At 47.8% G+C, this 21881-nt stretch overlaps 1 protein-coding gene across 1 annotated transcript in view; it reads right to left on the reverse strand.

Moving 5' to 3' along the window:
* Positions 1-21881, reverse strand: part of DOCK5 (dedicator of cytokinesis 5) — a 581227-nt gene that overhangs the window by 347903 nt on the left and 211443 nt on the right. The window lies entirely within an intron of this gene.

Genomic DNA, 21881 nt, shown 5'->3' on the forward strand with positions numbered 1-21881 from the left:
CACTAACTCTTCTTAGTGAGGTAATGGCTACTAGGAAAGCAACTTTCCAGGTAAGAAATTGAATCACACAAGAGTGTAGAGGTTCAAAAGGTGGTCCCATCTGTCTGGTGAGGACCACATTCAGGTTCCATACAGGCGAAGGTGGGTGTCTGGGAGGGATCACTCTTTTGAGTCCCTCCAGAAAAGCTTTAATGGCAGGCACTCTGAATAGTGAGAGGTGCTGCCTGTTTTGAAGATAAGCTGCTATTGCGGATAAATGTATAAAAATGGAACTGTACGCGGAGAAGTGTGGCTCAATGATTAGAGCGGCAGACCCTGATGCAGATGTCTAGCCCAGGACCAGGGTTCGATTCCCCGCCTCGGCGGGTCTTGGGCTCAAAATTCCCCGGACCTGATAATTCTCGCCTTGGTGCCTATTCCAATCATGAAGTCCCACTCTGCAACTCTCGGCAATAGCTTGCTTAATCTCCACAACGGCCCCCACAACGCTAAGGATGCCTGGCCTCCACCTTGGGGCTGACCAGGAGTGGACGCCTCACAGGGAAAGCCAGGATGGGTTCCACAGCGGTATTCGTCCAAGCGCCTTAAGACCCTTGCGGGTGAGTAGTGCGCTATAAAAGTATCAATTTACATGTACATTTACGCCAGATTACATCTGTATAAGTGCAACAAATAACAGATAATGTTTTGAATAGATGCATCCAGTGGGTTAATGTCATTATTGTTACAATATATGACAAACCTCTTCCATTTAGCCGCATAACATGCTCTGGTTGTGGGTCATCTTGCCTCCTTGATGATGTTCATGCATTCCGGTGGCAAGTTGAGGTAGCCAAATTCTAAGACTTCAGGAGCCAGATCGCCAGGTTCAGCTGTTGCGGATCTGGGTGCTGAATTTCACCACTGGCTCTGCGTTAAAAGTCTGGGTGTTAATCGCAGTCTTTAATGCGGTACCACGGAAAGTTCTACTAGCATGGTGTACCATGGCTGGCGTGCCCACGTCGGAGCAACCAGGATGAGTGTCATCGAGTGTTGCTTCAGCTTGCGTGCAACCAGCGGTATTAGAGGTGCTGGGGGAAAAGCGTACGCAAACCTGCCTGACCAGTTCATCCATATCGCATTGCCCTGTAACTGCGAATGTGGGAACCTGGCGGCGAAGCTTTGGCATTTTGCGTTTTCCCTTGTGGCGAATAGGTCTATCTCTGGATGACCCCACTGCTGGAAGTACGGTTGGAGTACTGATGGATGTATCTCCCACTCGTGCATCTGGTGGCTGTGTCTGCTGAGCAGATCCGCCATCTGGTTGTCCTTGCCCGGGAGGTGTTCCGCCATGAGGAAGATGTTCCTCTGAATGGCCCACTTCCACATGCTCTGAGCCAGATGAGACAACTGTGGAGAGTGTGTTCCTCCCTGCTTCTGTATGTAGTACATGGCAGTCATGTTGTCCGTCCGGATCAACACAACCTTGTTGCACAAGTGTACCTTGAAAGAATTCATCGCCATGAAGATTGTCATCAGTTCCAGAAGGTTGATGTGCATTTTCTTCTACTGTGCTGTCCATAGTCCCTGCACTGTGTAGTGGAGTACATGAGCTCCCCATCCCGGGAGAGATGCGTCCGCCGTCAGTATAATCTGTGGCACAGGCTCCAGGAACGGTCGGCCCTTACAAAGTTTTTGTGGGTTCCACCAATGAAGAGAGTTGAATGCCCGACCGCTCACCAACACTAGGTCTTTTAATTGTCCTTGAGTCTGATTCCACTGACGTGCCAAGTACTCCTGAAACGGACACATATGTAGTCTCGCGTGCGGGACTATGAAGATGCAGGAGGCCATCATGCTTATTAACTGCATGAAAATGTAGTGTAGTTCCTAGTTTCCCACTAGGCCCTGCGCATTGGAATAACATAAACAGTAGTATCGACGTGGAGCTGCAGATATTCCAGGCCTCCACTGACTATGCTAAACTTAATTGGGTTGTGTTACCAACTAGCTCAGAGGTCACTGGAAACTTTCTTCTCTGCATAGGAAGTGATCAGCTTCCTTGGCACAGACAAGAAGGGATTCAGTTTTCCAACAACCGTGCAACATGACAACTTTGCTCCTCAGATCAAGAGTCGATCTCTAGGGTCGTGTGAAACAATAGACATAGATTTCACTCAGTCAGTCTAGTGCAGTTTACTTTCACGAGATGTAGAGAATAGAGAGACGGGCGTGTATCAATAAAGGGTTAACATTTATTGAACAGTCTTTCTTCTCGTACAAGAGAAATGTATTGCCACAATTGCAATAACTGTTATTATAAAAAGTACGTACAGTAAGATAAGTATTGCGAAATAGAACTGTAAAAGCATTGATATGGTTTCTTAGCCATACAATGGTTAAAAGTAATAAAACATATATACAGTCATATATACATTAGGCTAACATACTCAACTGGTGCTTCTAACTAAGCCTACCCCAGTGTGCCTGACCTAAGCCTAACACGTGAAAAGGGGAGTAAGTAAGTAGCTTAAGTTAAGTTGGTTTTGCCAAGGTTTGTTTCAAGAATTCTCGTCTAAGGGTTTAGTCAACACCATACCTCTGAATAGAATGATGGAGGATTGGTATCTCCTTCAGGGGTCTCTCTCGATATCCCAGTCACCCGCGAGGGTAAACCGGAAGCGCCGGGACTGGATTTCTCTGCACGAGAAAGGCAGCGGCTTCTCTTCAGCGCGTCGAGGAAGGAGGCGGGGGACAGCGTCCGCGGGCAGCTGGAATCTGCTGGATGTCTTCGCAGAGGACGGCTGCTCGGCTCCTCAAGCGTACTGCACCATAGGTCGTGCTGTAGCGGCGATAATGGTAATCAGCAGCTTCATTCAGGATAGCAGGCTGCAGCGACAGAGTGCTAGTTTTTACCAACACAGGGTCATGCAGGCAGCCAGCATCAGCAACAGGCAACGAACTCACAGCTCGTATCTCTCTCTTTGCTTAAGGCAACGTTGGTAATATTTATACCTGACAGGTGCCGGGTTTGACGCAAGTTTGCTGGACATAAGACGTCAATTAAAGATGTCACTAGGAAGTGACAGTTATCAGTTGCTCATTAGAGTTCCATTACTAATCAAAACATAGCAAGCGGGGATTTCCAGGTTTGCTAAGTTTTTATCTTGTTGCAGAACTCGGAGTGTTATCTAGGAATATCAGATAGTGACTGCTGCTCTGTCATTGCACTAATTGGTCGCAAAGGAAGTAGCAGAGAGTCATGCTGGAATGTGGCTCTGTTCGTGTGAGGCCAGAGATGACTTTTCAGAAAATCGCACTTGAACGGTTATGCCAATATAGGGAATAAATGGATTTATAGCCGAATAGGGGCATAAGGTCACAGTATCGATCAGGAACCTAGATAAGCACGCAACAAACACTTTTGCTGGAAGCGAGTGTTGAGGTCTGAATTTTTGTATCAGCAATTGCATGCTGTTTATCCTCGCTGAATTTGGCTGAGCTATGGCTGCCAGAGTGTTTATTGTGGCGCCCTGGTACTGTCGTACGTGGGCGGGTTGAAGATGTGACTTTGGATAATTCAGGTAGAATCCCAGATTGTGAAGAAGATGACTGGTGTGGGACATGTGGCTGGCACACTGCTGGGCCGTCTTTGCTTGAATAAGCCAGTCGTCCACATAAGGGTAGACATGTATGTGCTGTCTCCTTAGGTGTGCTGCTACTGTCGCCAGGCACTTCGTGAACACCCTGGGTGCCGTTGTTACTCCGAAAGGGGGGACTTTGAACTGATAATGTTGATTTTGAATAGTGACCCTGAGATACTGTCTGTGTGATGGGTGTATGGGTATATGGAAATACGCATCTTTTAGATCCAGTGTTGCGAGGAAGTCTCCCTGACTGAGTAACGGCAGAACCTGCTGTAAGGTGAGCATATGAAAATGCTCTGACAGAATGTATCTGTTCAGAGGCCTGAGGTCTAGTATAGGTCTGAGAGACCTGTCCTTTTTGGGTATCAAGAAATACAGAGAGTACACCCCTGAGCCTTGGTCTTCTACAGGCACCACCTCTATGGCTCCTTTTTGCAGCATACTGACGACCTCCTGCTGCAATAAGTGTAAGTGCTCTGCGGACATAGGACGGTGTCTTGGTGGTATGTTGGGTGGAGTGGATGTTAATTCCAGACAATTCCCGTACTGGACAATGTCTCTCGCCCACCTGTCTGTGGTGATGGATTTCCAGACCGGCAGGAACTGTTGTAGTCTCCCCCTGACAGGTGTTATATTGTCGGGGGGCAGTGACAGGGCGTCACTGTTTGTTATTGGCAGAGGATCCGGAATTGTTGTTGCCTCTTCCTCTGCCTTTGATGTTGTTTCCACGATATCCACCCCTGTTGTTTTTATTGTAGTTGGATTGCGTACTTCCTTTATTGTACTGTGTCTGCTTTATGGATTGGCCTCTTGAAGGTCCTCTAGTATTGGAGCGACGAAAGGAGCCACCCCGAAACTGCTGGGACTGCAGAGCCCCCATAGACTTTGCAGTCTCAGTGTCTTTTTTAATTTTTTCAAGGGTGGTGTCAACCTCAGGTCCAAATAAGTAGTCCGGGTTAACTGGCTGATTGAGGATAGAAGTTTGTATTTCTGGTTTGAATCCCGAGATTCTTAACCAGGCATGTCTCCTTAACATGACGCTAGTGTTAATGGCCCTGGCTGCAGTGTCAGCTGCGTCTAGCGCGCACTTGATGGAAGCATTGGTTATAGGCTTTCCTTCTTGGATTAGTAGTTCTGCACCCTCCTTGTACTGATCTGGTAGGTGTTGCAACAGTGTCTCAAGGGTATCATAATGGGACCTGTCATATCTGGCTAAGAGTGCCTGAGTGTTGGCAATGCGCCAGATGTTAGCTGCCTGCGCTGCCACCCTTTTTCCTGAAGTTTCCAGTACTTTCGACTCTTTGTCAGGAGGAGGAGCATCACCTGTAGTCTGGGAGTTTGCTTCTTACGTGCATTAGAAACAACTAATGAGTTTAACGGCAACTGTCCTCTTATATAAGTAGGGTCCACAGGTGCCGGTCTATATTTCTTTTCAATTCTTGGGTTTAATACCCTGGCCCTGGTGGTTTCCTTAAAAATGTCACCAGCATGCTTGAGGACCCCTTTTAGCATGGGCAGGGTCTTGACTGTTCTTTCTGAAGTGGAAAAGGTGTCGACCAGAAAGTCTTCCTCCACAGGGTCAGCATGTAGTTGCACGTCATGGTTACTTGCCGCTCTTTCAATAAGGGCGTTAAAGGCAGTAGTGTCCTCAGTGGGAGATGTTTTTACACTGTATACATGTGTGACAGGGGCAGTCTGCGGATCTTTTGGCTCAGCTGGGTCTGCCCATGGTTGGTCTTGATCATCGGGATCAGTGTCCACATGATAAGTGTCATCCTCATTTTCGTCATCCCCTGCATCCACATCTGAGTATGTGGGTGAAAAAGTCTGAGGTTCTTGTCCATAGGATTGGAGAGGTTCCACAAGAACTGGCGATGTTGTTGAATCCCTCTTCTTTTTTAAGGGAATCCGATATGACTCCATGGGTGTTTCTGGTATGATCTTCCTTTTATATATGGACAGTCTACCAGTTTCTGAGTCGATGAACAGCCTCGACTCCTGTTCTTCAGGCTCCTCTGTAGGCTCCACTTCCATGGACACTTTTTCAACGGCTCCGATACCTTTCTTTGGTTCGAACATCTTCGGGCGCACCGTCGGTGGCAACCCGAATTTGATTGGTGTCAATGCGGTCTGAACGTTTCCGGTGTTGGGGCCTTCTTCGGCCCGACCGCTGTAGCCTTATCTTTGATGCGCTGGAGTGACTCCGACACCTCTTTGGCTATGAATGGGCTCGGCTGCGTCGACAGGGTCCTTGGAGCCAGTCTTTGTCTTGTCCGCAGGCCTCGACCGAGGATCGAACCCTTCTTTTGGTTCGGGCCTTTTGTGTGTGTCGACTCCCTTCGGTGTCGGCTTCGTCGGTTCGACAGCCTTGACTTTGGTCTTCGGTGCCCCAAACTTTGGTTCGATGACCTTCTTGAGCTTCTCGGTATCGACGGCCTTTTTCTGTTTCTTCGGCTCCGAGGGGTTTGAGGCCTTGGAGCCGCCCAGAGCCAGCTGCACTTTTGGTTTTGGTTTTGGCAGTGATGCTTTCGGTTTCGATTTCTTTGGATCGACCGTTGGCGGTTTCGATACCGATGGCTCTTTATATATGTTCGAAGCCGGGCCTTTATGCAGAGCTGTTGAACGAGTCTGTAGATCTCGGGTAAGGCCTTGTGGCGATCCCTCGACCTGAGCCTTAGTGAGTGCTTCATCGTCGGCCCCCGTATAGCTGGTTGGGCCTAGCTCCTCGCCTGAGCTATCTTCTACGGCCCCAAGGGCCTCTGCGTTGTTTCCTACCTCTTCGACAACGTTTTCGTCTTCTTCTAATACTTTTTCGTCTTCGGCGTCATACTCTGAGTCACGGCCCGAAGCCGGATCTGAGTGTTCTTCCCGATCCTCCAGATCAACGACCTCTTCGTCTTCGGTCCCGAAGATGTTTTCTGGAACAGGCGCTGACCTCTGCGACTCCAATCGAGCCGCGCGTCGAATCCGAAGAGTTTTCTTCGGCCTGAACCGGGCACAGGCCATACAGTTGGCTTTGTTGTGATCCGGGGACAGGCACTTGTTGCACCCTGGGTGGACATCGATGTGCGGGTATTTTGCATTACCTTTTGAATGGGCTTCTTTCCATCGTAGATCGAAGATCGGGTCAAATGTGGAAGAAAAACCGTCTGATTCCTCGATGTCCTCTCGAAGCAAAGTTATCGGTACCGAACGAAACAATACCGACGCTGTCGAAAGCCTTTTGGCTTTGTAGAAAGTTTTCCTAACTTGAGCTAAGATAGTAACATCCGAACCCAATGGCGGAAAAAAACAATCTGAGGATGGAGAGGATGCCCATGCGCACTGTAGTCCAGGGGAGGAGCCACCTATCTCGTGATACTTCCAAGACTCTTCCAGGACAACAATGTGCAATCATCCGGACCCAACACTAGGCGGCGATCTATGCACAGATATGAATTCAGCAGCCCACATGCCTCGAACCTTCAGGTCCCACTGCAGAGCCCACATATGCCATCTAGCATGATTGGTCAGCAGGATGCAGGAGGCCATGAAGCCTAGCAACCTCAAGGTTATCCTGACCGAAACCCAGGACAAAGGCTGAAATGTCCCAGACTCGCTGTTCGTGAGGATAAACTCAAAACTGCACTGTGTCCAGAACCACTCTAATAAAGAGGAGCTTCTGAGATGGAAGCAGGCGCAACTTCAGCATGCTGAAACACCAGGAAATGCAGGAGGTCGGCCACAGTCTGGAGGTGGGAGACGACTGCCTGGAGCGAGTCCGCCTTCAACAACCAGTTGTTGAGATAGGGGAAGATTGAAACCCCTGATCTGCAAAGATGAGCTGCGACCACCGCCATCACTTTCATGAACACCAGAGGGGCACTGGCAAGGCCAAAAGGGAGCATGGAGAACTGAAAGTGCTCGTGGCTCACCGTGAAGCACAGGTAACACCGGTGGGCCGGCAGGACGGGAATATGAAAATAAGCATCCTGCAAGTCCAATGCTACCATCCACTCTTGCGGGTCTAGGGCAGAGAAGACCTGGGCAAGTGTGAGCATCTTGAACTTCTCCTTCCAGAGGAAGTGATTTACGTACCGAAGGTCTAAGATAGGACGCAGGTCCTTGTCCTTCTTTGGAATCAGGAAGTAGTGGGAGTAACAACCACAACTTACTTATGGCGTCGGAATGCGCTCGATGGCCCCCTTGGCCAAGAGGGCCGCAGCTTCCTGCTGGAGAGTGCCAAGTGATCTCCTGACATGCGGTGGGACTGAGGTGGCATGGTATGGCTGGAGGGGTAGTCTCGAAGGGGAGGGAGTAGCCCTGTTGGACTATCTGCAGAACCCACCTGTCCTAAATGATGGTGCACCAGTGGGGGAGGTGATGGCGAATCCTGCCACCCACTGGTGTTTGGTGGGCCTGAAACACCGGACTAGGAAGGTTTGGAGGCAGTGGCGGCAGGGAAGGTGGTGGACTGACCCGCTCGCTGGCCCCACGACCCAGCTGTGTTGGTGCCACGTCCGCGACTGCGCTGAGACTGTTGCTGCGCAGGCCTGCGGCTCTGAAATGAAAGTGTTTTGGCGCCTCTTCCTTGGCCAAAAAAGGAGCGAAAAGCAGAAGCGGAAAGAGTGAGCGTGGCCGAAAGGCCTAAAGACTTTGCCGTAGCCCGTTAGTCCTTAAAATGCTCCACGCACTATCTGCCTTGTCGCCAAAAAGGCGAGTGCCATCAAAGGGCATGTCCATCAGAGTGTTCTGGACATCCCCGGAAAAGCAAGTCCTCAGCCAGGCGTGGCGGCATAGCCCCACTGTCATGGAAAACCGTCTGCCCAGCGAGTCGGGGGTGTCAAGGCCACAACGAATAGTGAAACTGGCTGCGTCTCTCCCCTCAACAATAGCTTGGGAGAGCACCGTCCGGACCTCCTCCGGACACTGAGGCAGCAACTACGCAACTGTGTCCCACACAGAATGGGAACCAGAGGCATGCGGTGTTCACAGACCACAGCCCTGAACTGGCGGAAGTAAACATTTTCTTCCCAAACTGTTCCAGTTTTTTGGATTCCCTGTCCGGTGGTGCGGAAGGGAAAGAGCTTGGGGATGTAAAAACCTGGACAATCAAGCTCTCATGGGTAGGGTGTTGGGCGAGGAAAATGGGGTCTCCCGGGGCCAGGCGATGGCGTCAGTCCACGTTATTATCCACAGGAGCCCCTATATTGGGCCTGCACCAGGTGCCCAAAGGAACGTCCGAAAGTGCGTCATTAAAGGACAGCAGTGGGTCCGTAGAGGAAGACGCCGGCCAAAGCACTTCCGTCAGGGGGTCGTCCTGATGGCCACCGTAGGGAGCTCGAGGTGGAGAGCCTCAGCGGCCCTATGCAATACCGCAGAATATGTACTACCCTCCTCCGTGGCCACAGTAGAAGGATACAGTGTGCCAGGTTCTGGAGTAAAATTCTGGTCACCTGCATTCTCCAAATCCTCTTCCCAGTCCGGGTCTAACTCGCACTGGACTGCGATTGAATCCTCAGACCCCTCCCAGTCCCCCCCATCTTCCCCAACCTGCCTTTCAGGCGGAAAAGAGGGAGGTGGATGGAGAATGGGATAGAAATTCCCCGTTGGGATCGGAATCGATCGACACCGATCCGGCCCATTCTCCACTTCAGGGTGGAAGCTGGGGGCGGTGCCGTCAATGTTGATGTAGGTGGAGGTCGTACGATGCCAACAGACATCGGCTGGGATCCATGCATGGACCGATGGGGGTCTCTAGGTGTCGAGATCCGAGTCGTCAACGACTTCGGGGCTGGAGTCGGTGACGAAAAGGAGCCAGGACCCCCAGTAGGACCCACGGGGCCCAAAGGCGTGCCAGCGGGGCCCGATGGGCCAAAAAGGTAGGCCAAGGCTGACAGAAAACCCTATAGCTGGGCCAGAGTCGCTGATGGACCCAGGAAGGGCGGGTAGGCCGTCTGCAACTGCGTAGGCTCCGCCAGAGTGGCACCACTCGGACCCTCAGCCATGTCACGCAACAGGCGAGGGGAAGGCGGAGAGCGACTACGCTTCTTTAACTTTTTGTGTTTCGCCTGACTTAGAGTGCGAAGAAACCGTCGAACGATGGTGACGGTGGCTCTGCGACCGGTCCCTCGACCTTCCACGGGACCAGGACCTGAACGGCGCGGAGCCGAATCCAGCAACTTTCTGGACCGCTCCTGTAAAGTCTTCGGAGACAGGGCCCGGCATTCGGGGCACGACTCGGAGTCGTGGTCGTGCCCCAGGCAGTAGAGACACTCAAGGTGCGGGTCCGTCACCGACATTGTGCGGGGACAAGCCACCTAAGACTTAAAACTGGGCATTCCTATACACCAAGAGTCAAAGACTCAAAAACAGACAAAAGTCCCAAAAATAACTCAGTCAAAAATTGACTAGGGGTACTGCTCTCCCCAGATCTGCGCTTGCTGGCGCGGAACAAGAAATGACATCAGCGCGCGTGGGCGCGTCTAAAGAGCTCCAGCGATGTCACCTTGGCGACTACGACCCCAACGAAGTACGCGGTGCCGCACGACAATGCCTAACGACGCACAGAGGTACTGCTGACAGAAACTTTCTGGATCTAGTCTGATGCCTGAGGGTAATTCTAAGGTAAGGAATTTATCACTAACGTGTTTCTTTCAGATCTAGTCGCTAACAGACAAGGTGTTACCGAAGGTAAGTAACCTATACATCTGATAGAGACTTCTAGCCTAAGATTCCTTACCTTAGAATAGATACCCTAGCAATACCACCCCGGATGACGGTCCGCAAACTGATTCCAAGAAGTATCTCCAACTACGCTAGCCGGTCTGCATAAGAAATAGACAGACCGCTTGCCAGGAAGAGAGGGGTGGAAGCAGACATTCTAATAGAAAACTCAGGGAGAACCCCTTGCAGTACTAAATCTACAGCCGTGCAAAGACATGGGATCAAAAGCATGGCAGAAGAACAAGACAAGAGGGAAGAACACTCCATATAAACATAGCACTACAACGCCCCTCAGAGAGACCAAGGCGGAACTCTAACATCAACAACTAAAACTACTGGCCCAAGCTCCGAACCATAGAAGTAGGAAATGCAGAGGGCTCAAACCAATAACCGATAAGGCATCTCAAGCAATAGCAACAATCATTGCCATATACCAAGTTAGGCAGAGGAAACACTTTGAGAGAGGAGTTGTTCTGGGATAATGCAGCATAGAAGAAAATAAGGTTTAAAACACATATAAATAGAGAGGTATATATATATATGATATGTATGAACAAAAACATACACAATGTACGCTGTACAATAATAAGTGCCCAAGAAGGGTACATACAACGACCACAATAGCGGCAATGGGATGAAGGTGAGACAACAACAAACTGGAAACCAGTCACATGGCTCCATCTAAAGGGAGAGGTACACACACCAGAAAAGCAAGCAATACAATTAGGCAGTCGAGAGACAATTGAAAGGAAAAGTGTAAGGGAGAAACAACCCCACTAGAATAGAGAAATATAGACCACAATGGGGGGATGGAAAAAGGGATCGAGGTGGGCGCGGCCAACACCTGGGAGGCCTATGCAGGCAACCAGGCCACAGCGTAAAAGAAATTAGTATTGGAATACCAGTGGCAGAAATGTAAGCCCAACCTAAGGGCCAGTGTATAGAAAAGAAAGATAGCAAAGCAGCACCCACAGTCTAGGAAGCAGGAAGGCCAGGAGCAAAGGAAAGTTCTCCAATGCACGAGACAACCTGTGCCCAGTCAATAAGCCAGGGAACAACATGGGTGAGGATCCTGATGCCACTCAAGATCATACTTGGTAGCACTTTAGTACAAGGGAGACGAGCCTCCAAGGGGTGAGAACACAACTGAAGTGGAGGAAATTCCCCCCTAAGGAATCACAAACCTCCATATGATCTGACCCAGAATAGATGGGCAAGGAACCCATGTCTGAGAAGAACGGAAGAGGAACATTCATGACATACTCCCAAAAAAGGACAGAAGATCAAGATCAAGAACCAGGCCCCTTCCCTTGCATCTGCTAGGAACGAAGGGCACCAACAGAATGGAAGGGAAGAATCACCTAGCCAGTGCGGAAAAATACTCACCAACTGAGGCAAATAACCCCCATGTACCATTTGCCGACCTGCACCAGTGTACTAAGGACAGCATGCGGACTCCCCTATAAGGAGTACAATAGCATCGAAAATATATTGAGGAATACCTGCAAGGCTACAGACTAAGTAGCCTGTCAGACAGGGAACAAGGCAATGGTGCATCTGCACAATACCATGAAACATCCCACTCAAAACCTGTGTAGAAAGAAAAGAAAACCATGCAGCCATTGGCGTAGACTCCAACAAGGTCTGAAATTAAGAAGCATCCCAGAGAACAACCAGAGACCACAACCTGTCATCGAGAGGGTAGAATGTAGAAAGAAAATACCCAGCTTGGCAGGGCACCACATGGATGGCACGTGGAGGGACAATTGAAAAGAAGAAGCCAACTGGCACAGCCCTATAACAGTCCACATAGAAGGGAATGCAGGAGCCCATTCCCAGCCCAACTGAGTACAGGGGTAAGAAGACAACAGCATGGCAATAAGGTATTAAGGTTTCGTAAAGAGGAGTCAGCTTGAGAGCCAAACAGATACTGACCATCAAAAGGCATGTCCAGCAAGGCAGACTGAACAGCCTCAGAACAGCCATGGCCCGTCCCGACAGAATCCGTGGTATCCATGCCACAAATAATCAGTAATGTAGTCGCTTGACAGCTTTCCTGAATCAGCTGAGAATGAGTGTCCTAAGAGACATGAAGGATGGAGGGGACAAGTCACGAGACCGAAGCCCACAGCACATGGGAAAAACGGTCCAAAAGACAAGCCATATTAAGGGACTGTAAGGCGGAGCTGGTAGCAGAGAAGATATATCGACTAAAAGCATCCAGACGTTTATACTCGCTGTCCTGAGGGGTGTCGGGCATGGCGCGCCCATGTTGGAGGAGGCTGTAGCAGCGTGAACCACAAAGCTGTGCGGAGTATGCTGACAAGAAAGGCAGAGCAGGGTGGGTCTCCAGGGTCAGGATGGGGCCTATGAGATATTAACCGGTCCACTGAGGCAATTGAAATGGGTTTTGCCCAAGTACTCAACAGAACAAAAAAGAGGGTCCACACTACTCAAATACGCAGAGTACTCTCCCATGAGATTTGGATGTTCTAGGATAAATGACCTTACACCTTTAGGTTTTGACTGGACATAGGCATTACAGTGCCTGACGGATTAGATAGTGATCCTGTGGATGACTCCACATATTCTGCGTCGAACAGCCCTGAAGAAGTCGCAGCCTTAACGATCTATCAACAGCTTGGTTGTCCATGTTTTTACATCCCCAAGCACTTTCCCTTCTGCACCACCGGACAGGGAATCCAAAAAACTGGAACACTTTGGGCCAGATGTATGACCCGTTTTTGCATGCGCAAACGGGTCTGCGACCCGTTTGCACATCAAAAACCCTACAGGGCCATGTACAAACACCATTTAGCGAGTCACAATTTATTTGAGACTCGCTAAATATCATTAGCGACTCGCAATTACGAAGGGGCGATTCAAGGGCGTCCTAATTGCGACTCTGAGCCCTATGTATGATTGTTTTGCGACCGCAATTGCGGTTGCAAAACAGTCACAATTTAGCACCTACTTCAAGTGGGTGGTAATGCAGTCACAAATAGGAAGGGGTCCCCAGGCGACCCCTTCCCCTTTGCAAATGCATGCGAAAATATTTTTAAGGGCAGGCAGGGGTTCCCGGGACCACTGCCTGCCCTTAAAAAATGAAACAAAAACGTGTTTTTAATGCATCCCGTATTCCTTTAAGGAAAACGGGCTGTATTTTAAAAAAAAAGCTGCTTTATTTAAGAGCAGTCCCCAGACATGGTGGTATGCTGAACCCAGCAGGCCACCATCCCTGGGAGGGCCAGCCATTCTTAATGGGTTCTCAAAATGTGAGTGCCTCATGAATATTGATGAGCGCTCGCATTTTGCGACCCGACTGGGAATCCCTAACAGTGTCTCTGACACTGTTGTACATTTGGAATTGCGACTCGCTATTTTTCGCAATTTGCCAGTCGTAATACCAAATGGTAGTACATCTGGCCCTTTGTGAAAACTTCAGGGACAGTTATTACTCCAAAGATTAGTACTTTGAATTGAGAATGACATCCACTTACCACAAACCTCAGGAATTTTCTTTGTGCTGGAACGATTGGAATGTGGAAGTAAGCGTCCTTCAGGTCTTATGCAGTTATGAAATTGCCTTTTTGAAGAGGTGTTTTATATCTTGTAGTGTGACCATTTGAAAATATTCTGAGAGTATGTACTGATTGACTGGCTGTAGATCCAGAATGTGTCTAAGGGTTCCATCTTTCTTTGTTATTAGAAAATAAACAAAGAACACTCCTTTGTTTTGGTACCTGCCTGGGACTGCTTCGATGGTCCCCTTTTGTAGTAATGTCTTTACTTCTTCTTTGAGAAGGATTAGAGGTTGTGGATTTAACACTTTCTTTGTTGGTGGAATATTTGTTGGTTGTTGAAGTAGTTCTAGGTAATATCCTTATTTGACAATTTCTAATACCCTTTTGTCTGTTGTAATGCTCTGCCACAACAGATGGAATTGTGGTCGGGGCAGGGGTGGGGAGCGTGAGTTAATTATTTTATTGTGGGGGTAGGGGTGCCCTTGTTAGGTGTGCCTCTTCCTCTGCCTTTATCTTTCTTGTTGTAGCCTCCATGATAGTAACCATGCCCCTGCTGATGGCATTCTTGCTGTTGACACTGATAGGAAGTATTTTCTGTAGTAGAGGTTTTTGTATCTCCTCTACCTTGCTACTTATGAAAGGGCTGTTGTTTTTGTGTTTTGGTCTGTAAAGCACCCATTGACTTGGCAGTGTCGGTGTCTTTTTTTATTTTTTCTAGTTGAGTGTCTACTGCTGGTCTAAAAATATGTTCGCCATCAAAAGGGACATTTAAAATATGTTCTTGTACTTTGGGATTGAACCCAGAAATGTGTAGCCATGTATGTCTTCTGAGCATAATTTGGAAAAAAGCTGTCAAGCTAAACCTATTAAAAACTCCTACAAATTCAATTTAAATTGTGTCTTGAGGTTAGATGTAATAGGGAGCGAAATATTGTAGTGAAAATTGGAAATTCTAGTATTATGGCAAATTAATATTTTAATAAAAATGAAACTGTTGTGGAATTAAATAATAGTGTGAATACCATTAGGAGAGAGTCCAATACATCACAATAAGGACCAAATTCTCCCTTATACACAGAAGCAACTTATTTTGATCGCCAGCAAGTGTGTGCTATAAAAGTAAACTCACATTTTACTGGTACTTGAGAAACCTACAGTATGCAGGTATTTGACTTGTAGGACAGACATGAGAACAGTTCCCACTCTATCATCACTCCTGTCTCACCATAGGCATTAGAAACATTTAGGGCCTTACATCGATATCGGCGGATGCAATACTCCGTCACAATCGTGACGGATATCCTGTCTGCCGTATTAGGAATCTCCATATGATATAATAGGATCATAATATGGTGGAAGGGATATCCGTCACGCTTGTGATGGAGTATTTCTCTCCACCAAGATCTAAATCAGGCCCTGAGTTAATCAATGCTGCCTCAATTTTTGCTTCTATTTCTAATCAAGAAGATGGCAGATATTTTCAAGGTTAAACTCAAACAAAAACATACATTTATTAGTCTCCACTAAATGCTAAAACAGCAGTATAACAGCACTGGGGCACATTTAAGTCAATTGCGACTGACAAACTGCGTTCAATCACAGATTTACATCTCAAACTCATATTACCACTTCAATCTTTAACCAAAGCGAAATAAGGGATCATTTATTACTATTAACTCACAGACCTGTAGCAATGGTTGGATGTTTGCTCTAAATAATTTAACCATAAATTGCTGTGTGGTATATTTCTGATATTACTGCTGTAAAGCAACATCAGCCTTTTGCTGAAGAATTGCAAACATTCCCATTTGTGGGATATATTGCTTTAAATGTATTTATGGAAGAGGAAGATGCCAAACTGTTTTGAAAAGGCAAAAAGAAGTGCAAACATTGCCACCAAAAGTGCCACCTAAAACATACTAATCTGAGCCACTGAAAGCAAGAACTTATAGTTCACAAAGAAGAGCATATTAGTCAAACATTTTGGTTCATGGGGATGTCATTTTATATAGCCACACATGTGCTGACTAGAGAATGCAGAATATAAATTAAGATATTAAGTCCATCTTAAACAACAAAATAGGGTGGATAGCTTTCTTGGTTGGTAAGATCATGGCCTTTTAGTATTTGAGGCACTTCCCTGGAGGGTACTTATTTTATGAATTTGACATTAGCTAGTATGTTTTGAATCTGTTTATAGCCATTATTGTTTTTTATTCTTTACAACCGTGTATGAATGTTGCTATTTTTACTTGTTTTGTGTCCATGGTGTGCTCTAGACGTATATTTACAAGTTTGTGTATTGTGGTGCCTAAACTAAGACTAAAATAAGGAGATTGATTTAACAAAACACTTCCTGAAATGCATGCCTTCTCACGATTTTCTATCCCGATCGAACAGATGTGAAAAAAGTTTCCAATTCTTATTCAAATTTTTGACTGGAGGCTTCCATAAGGATAGTATTTGCTCATAGTGGTCTTGGGTGCAAAATTAATAAGGTAGAGTTGAATAGGTAGAGGATGTTTTCTCCAAGCTCACATTGCCTAGGTCACAAAGGCAAAGACCTGAAAAATGGTTTGTGCAGTCAAACATCAGAACAGCAGCAGGATGCTGTGCGATCAGAAGCAGACTCATGTTGAAAAAGCTCCAGTGACCTGTTTTTGCAGCATAGTAGTTATAACCTCAGAGACATGTTAATGCCTCTAAAACCAAAGGTTGCTCAAGAAACGGGAAGAGGTTATTTTCATAGACGTATACTGTCAAGGACTATACATAGAATTATTTAGCCTATGAATAGATTTCATCCATTTTTTTCCCAAATGTGTGTAGACATTCTTATCCTTTTTGCATTAGTGCAGCAGAGTTGTATTATGTCCAAATTTTTGTTTCAATTTGACCAGTTTCTTTTCCTCACAGCTATTGGTGTTTGTTTTGCAAGTTTGACCAGCGAAGCACTCAATAAATTGCTCTAACTCATTTTGTACCATGAAACCATCCTATTCTCTGCCAGACTTCATAGCCATTGGTAGATGCCACTTAAAGCTTTTTTAAAACAAGCCTTTGCAATGCAATAGTTCTCGCATTAGGAAAGTTTGAGCTAATGGTACTGTAAATGAATTTTTTTTTATTCATGTGTTGGTTTTGAAAATAGCGAAATTAATAGCTTTGTCATTTACAATGCCAATAGTTATAACTTTCGCAAATGTGACACCTATAGCATTTGTAATGCAATATGTGTTGTATTTATGTGACTTAGATGTATTGCTATTACACATAACAATGGCTTAAACATTTGTAAATAACTTTTGTGAAGATTATGTTCAGTGTATTTTACTGTGACGAAACTCCAAAAACCGTAGTGAAATATTAACATCATTTTGTGACATTTGTAATAAAGATTGAAACATTGAGAGAACACATTTGAACCAGTTGTTGTTGAATGGTTGCACAGATTGATGCTATGGTGGCGCCGAGTGATGTTGTGGTGGCGACGAGTGATGCTGTGGCGTTTAGTGATGCTGTGGTAGCGCATAGTGATGTGGTGCCCCTGAGTGATGCTGTGGTGGTGCTGATTGAAGCTGTGGTGATGCGATAGAGTGAGTGCGATAGATAGAGTGAGGGCGATAGATAGATAGAGTTAGAGATAGATAGATAGATAGATAGATAGATAGATAGATATATAGATAGATAGATAGATAGATAGGAGTGATGGCGATAGATAGTGAGTGCGATAGATAGACAGATAGAGTGAGGGCGATGGACAGATAGAGTGAGGGCGATGGACAGATAGAGTGAGGGCGATAGATGGATAGAGGGCGATAGATAAATAGATAGATAGATAGATAGATAGATAGATAGATAGATAGATAGATAGATAGAGTGAGGGCGATAGATCGATAGAGTGAGGGCAATGGAGAGATAGAGTGAGGGCGATAGATAGAGAGATAGAGTGAGGGCGATAGATAGATAGGTAGATAGATAGAGTGAGGGCGATAGATATAGTGAGTGCGATAGATAGATAGATAGATAGATAGCTAGATAGATAGATAGATAGATGGTTGTGTATGATTGTGTGTGGTTGTGTGTGTGTGGGTTGTGGTTGTTTGTGTGGGGTTGTGTGTGTTGTTTGTGGGGTTGTGTGTGTTGTGTTTGGGGTTGTGTGTGTTGTGTTTGGGGTTGTGTGTGTGGTTGTGGGGTTGTGTGTGGTTGTGTGGTTGAGTGTGGTTGTGTGTGCTTGTGGTTGTGTGTGTGTGGTTGTGTGTGTAGTTGTGTGTGTGGGGGGGTTGTGTGTGGGGGGGTTGTATGTGTGGGGGGTTGTTTGTGTGTGGGGTTGTGTGTGGGGGTTGTGTGTGGGGGTTGTGTGTGTAGGGTTGTGTGTAGGGTTGTGTGTAGGGTTGTGTGTGTAGGGTTGTGTGTGTAGGGTTGTGTGTGGGGGGTTGTGTGTGTGGGGTTGTGTGTGGGGTGTGTGTGTGGGGTGTGTGTGGGGGGGTTGTGTGTTTGGGGGGTTGTGTGTGTGGGGGGTTGTGTGGGGGATGTGGGTGTGGGGTTGTGTGTGTGGGGTTGTGTGGGTGGGTGTGTGTGGGTGGGGGTGGGGGTGTGTGGGTGGGGGTGGATGTGTGTGTGTGTGTGTGTGTGTGGGTGTGTGTGTGTGGGGGGGTTGTGTGTGTGGGGGGGTTGTGTGTGTGGGGGGGGTTGTGTGTGTGGGGGGGGGTTGTGTGTGTGGGGTTGTGTGTGTGGGGTTGTGTGTGGGGGGTTGTGTGTGGGGGGTTGTGTGTGGGGGGGTTGTGTGTGGGGGGGTTGTGTGTGTGGGGGGTTGTGTGTGTGGGGGGTTGTGTGTGCGTGGGGTTCTGTGTGTGGGGTTGTGTTTGTGGGGTTGTGTGGGGGGTTGTGTGATGTGAGGGTGTGTGGGTGTGTGGGTGGGGTGTGTGTGGGGTGTGGGCTGTGTGTGTGGGGTTGTGTGTGTGGGGGGTTGTGTGTGTGTGGGGTTGTGTGTGTGTGTGTGGTTGTGTGTGTGTGGGGTTATGTGTGTGGGGTTGTGTGTGTGGGGTTGTGTGTGTGGGGTTGTGTGTGGGGGTTGTGTGTGTGTGGTGTTGTGTGTGTGTGGTGTTGTGTGTGTGGGCTTGTGTGTGTGGGGGGGTGTGAGGGGGGTTCTGTGTGTGAGAGGTGTTGTGTGTGTGGGGGGGTTGTGTGTGTGGGGGGGTTGTGTGTGGGGGGGGGGTTGTGTGTGTGGGGGGGTTGTGTGTGGGGGGGTTGTGTGTGGGGGGGTTGTATGTGGGGGGGTTGTGTGTGGGGATGTGGGTGTGTGTGTGTGTGGGTGGGGTGTGTGTGGGGTGTGTGTGTGTTGGGGTTTGGGGTGTGTCTGTGTGTGGGTGTGTGTGGGGTTGTGTGAGTGGGGTTGTGTGTGGGGGGGGTTGTGTGTGTGGGGTTGTGTTTGTGTGTAGTTGTGTGTGTGGGGGGGGGATTTGTGGGGGTGTGTGAGAGTGTGTGTGTGTGGGGGGGGTTGTGTGTGTGGGGTTGTGTGGGTGTGGAGTTCTATGTGTGTGGGGTTGTGTGGGGTTGTGTGTGGGTGTGGGTGTGGGTGTGGGGTTGTGCGTGTGTGGGTTTGTGTGTGTGGGGTTGTGTGTGTGTGGAGGGGTTGTGTGTGGGGGGTTGTGTGTGTGTGTGTGGTTGTGTGTGGGGGGTTGTGTGTGGGGATGTGTGTGTGGGGATGTGTGTGTGGGGGTGTGTGGGGGGTGTGTGTGGGGGTGTTAGTCGAGACCTAAAAATGCTGTGTTTGCAGACTCATCCATCCAGGCAGCTTCGGAAAATGGCTGACATAACTCACTGGATCCTGGCTGCCTTAAACCAGAGTAAGAAAGTCAGAAATAGAGGTAAAGTGGATCAAGAAATTAGTCAGGCTCGATAGAAGCAAACTCATATTCAATATGAATGGCCTCGCCCACATCAAACCATCTTTAGCGCAAATGTAACCTTGGCAGTATCACTGGTAAATAACTGTGGTGTTGCTAAAAAATGCAATTGACACATTTGCATAAAGTTTTGAAATGTATGCAGATCCACTCTGAGCTTTTACGGAGGAACTAAGGCCTAATTAGGAGTGACAAATGAACTTCAATCCAGTCTTACATTACTACTCGTGATTCCAGCTGGGTTAGAGCCACTCGTCATGGAGTAGTCATTATCAATGAAGGAGGAGTAATAACAGCTAAACGAGGCGCTAATTGATTCAAGTGATTAAGCAAACTAGAACATTCCTCCGAACAACCTCAAGCTCGTCGTGGATCTTAGTAATATAAGTTTCAGCGAAGGGTTATGAGAGTGTCCAGAAATATGATAGCGCTCTACAGGTAGTAGTTAGAGAGTAATACAGAAAGAAAGGGGGGGGGGTTTGGGTGGTTGGTGCTTCTTGATCAGAGATAACCCTGGTCCCTGAGAAAGGGAGGGGTAGACAGACTCTCCCTCCTGTGTAAACGTCAGCAAAGTCAAGCGCACACAACGTTAGTAAATTCCTAGGTTAGGTTTGTTGTATCATTAGATGAAAGGATAAGATCAAACTCCAACTATTTTTTGGTCGTGTTTGTTTTATTTATCCGGTGAATATTCGTTTCATAAGAAAACCAGCCGACACGTGTTTCGTCAACAACGGGGTAGACCCGTGACTCTTCAGGGCTGTTGAGTAAGTGTGAAGACTGTATCATGGGACCGGTGATATTTCCAACCTGGTCCTTATCGGGTATGAGTATCGGTAAGACGCGAGAGGAAAAAGTTATCCATGCGTCAAAATAACAGTACGATGGCCAGGTCCGCCGCCGGTTGTGAGGTGGGTCACCAAAGGCAAGCATATCCGCTTGTCCAAGTTAGTTGGCTAGAAGCCGTTTTCGAAGGACGGAAAGTGATCCGCAGGTTCTCCGTGTAAGCGATCTTAGTAATAGTTTTCTCCATCATTGAACTGGGACTGACAGACCGGTCCCAAACACCTTCCATCCCTGAATATCTGTGCTGGCAAACAGAACGGTACATATGACCAGACACAGAAATGGAGGGAGAGACAGGGAAAGGGAGTGAGAGACAAGTCCTGGACTGGAGCCCGTTCTCTTAGGATTTGTCTGTTTCAAGGGACGGCACCACTCTGTCTTGATGTTATACATATGTAGATATGACCAGCTGGATGACAGAGGACATAATGCCAGTGCATAACACCAGCTGGGTCTTAAAGAAACAAATAACAACTGAAACAAGGACTACCGATTCCAGCAGCCAATGCGGATATAAGGAGCCATGAGCCAATCAGGAATCTGGTGAAAGCCCCTGGACGCTGCAGAACACACATGTAAGACTTCACAAACAAATAGAACCAGAGACAATATAGCCAACAAGACCGACAAAGAAGGGTCTAATCAAAACCAAGGGAAGAGAAAGTGAAAAAATAACAACCAGTTAAAGTTTCAAAACTGGAGGTAACGCCAACGAAAATCAAGAAAGTTGACGCAACCTCGCTATTCAGTGCCAGGCACAGAACCTGAGCTCCATGGCGTCTAAATAGCCTCTACTACTCTTAACCTGGTAATGACTGCAACCAAGAAAATGAGTGTGTTAGAGTCTCCTGAAGGGAAGGGCTCTCTTGTCGCTGCTCTCGGCATTGCTGTGGCGGGGTCGGGGGAGCGCATTCCTTTCAAGTCTGATGCGGGGGCGGGGGAGCGGAGCCTGTGAGATCAAAGGAAAGGCGTGCGAGCATATGAAGAGTGAGGGGGTGTGCAGCCTGGTGAGCAGAAGTGGCAGCAGACGTTGAGCTTGGGGCGGGTGCACAAGCGGGTGGTGTGGTCACATGCACTGTACCCGATCCGCAGTTTGGGTAGACTTTTAAATGCCTTACTATAATCTCGACAAACAAGCATTGCGAAAGCAATGCCGTAGTCGAGACCTAAACATTGGGCTGATCTGCCCACTTTCTGCCCTTCCAGGCTTTTAGCTATGGCCAGACAAACCCACAAATCAATGTTTGGAACTACTTGTGGAACATACATAG

The sequence above is a fragment of the Lissotriton vulgaris genome, chromosome 11, assembly GCF_964263255.1.
Source record: "Lissotriton vulgaris chromosome 11, aLisVul1.2, whole genome shotgun sequence".
Classification (NCBI taxonomy): Eukaryota; Metazoa; Chordata; class Amphibia; order Caudata; family Salamandridae; genus Lissotriton; species Lissotriton vulgaris.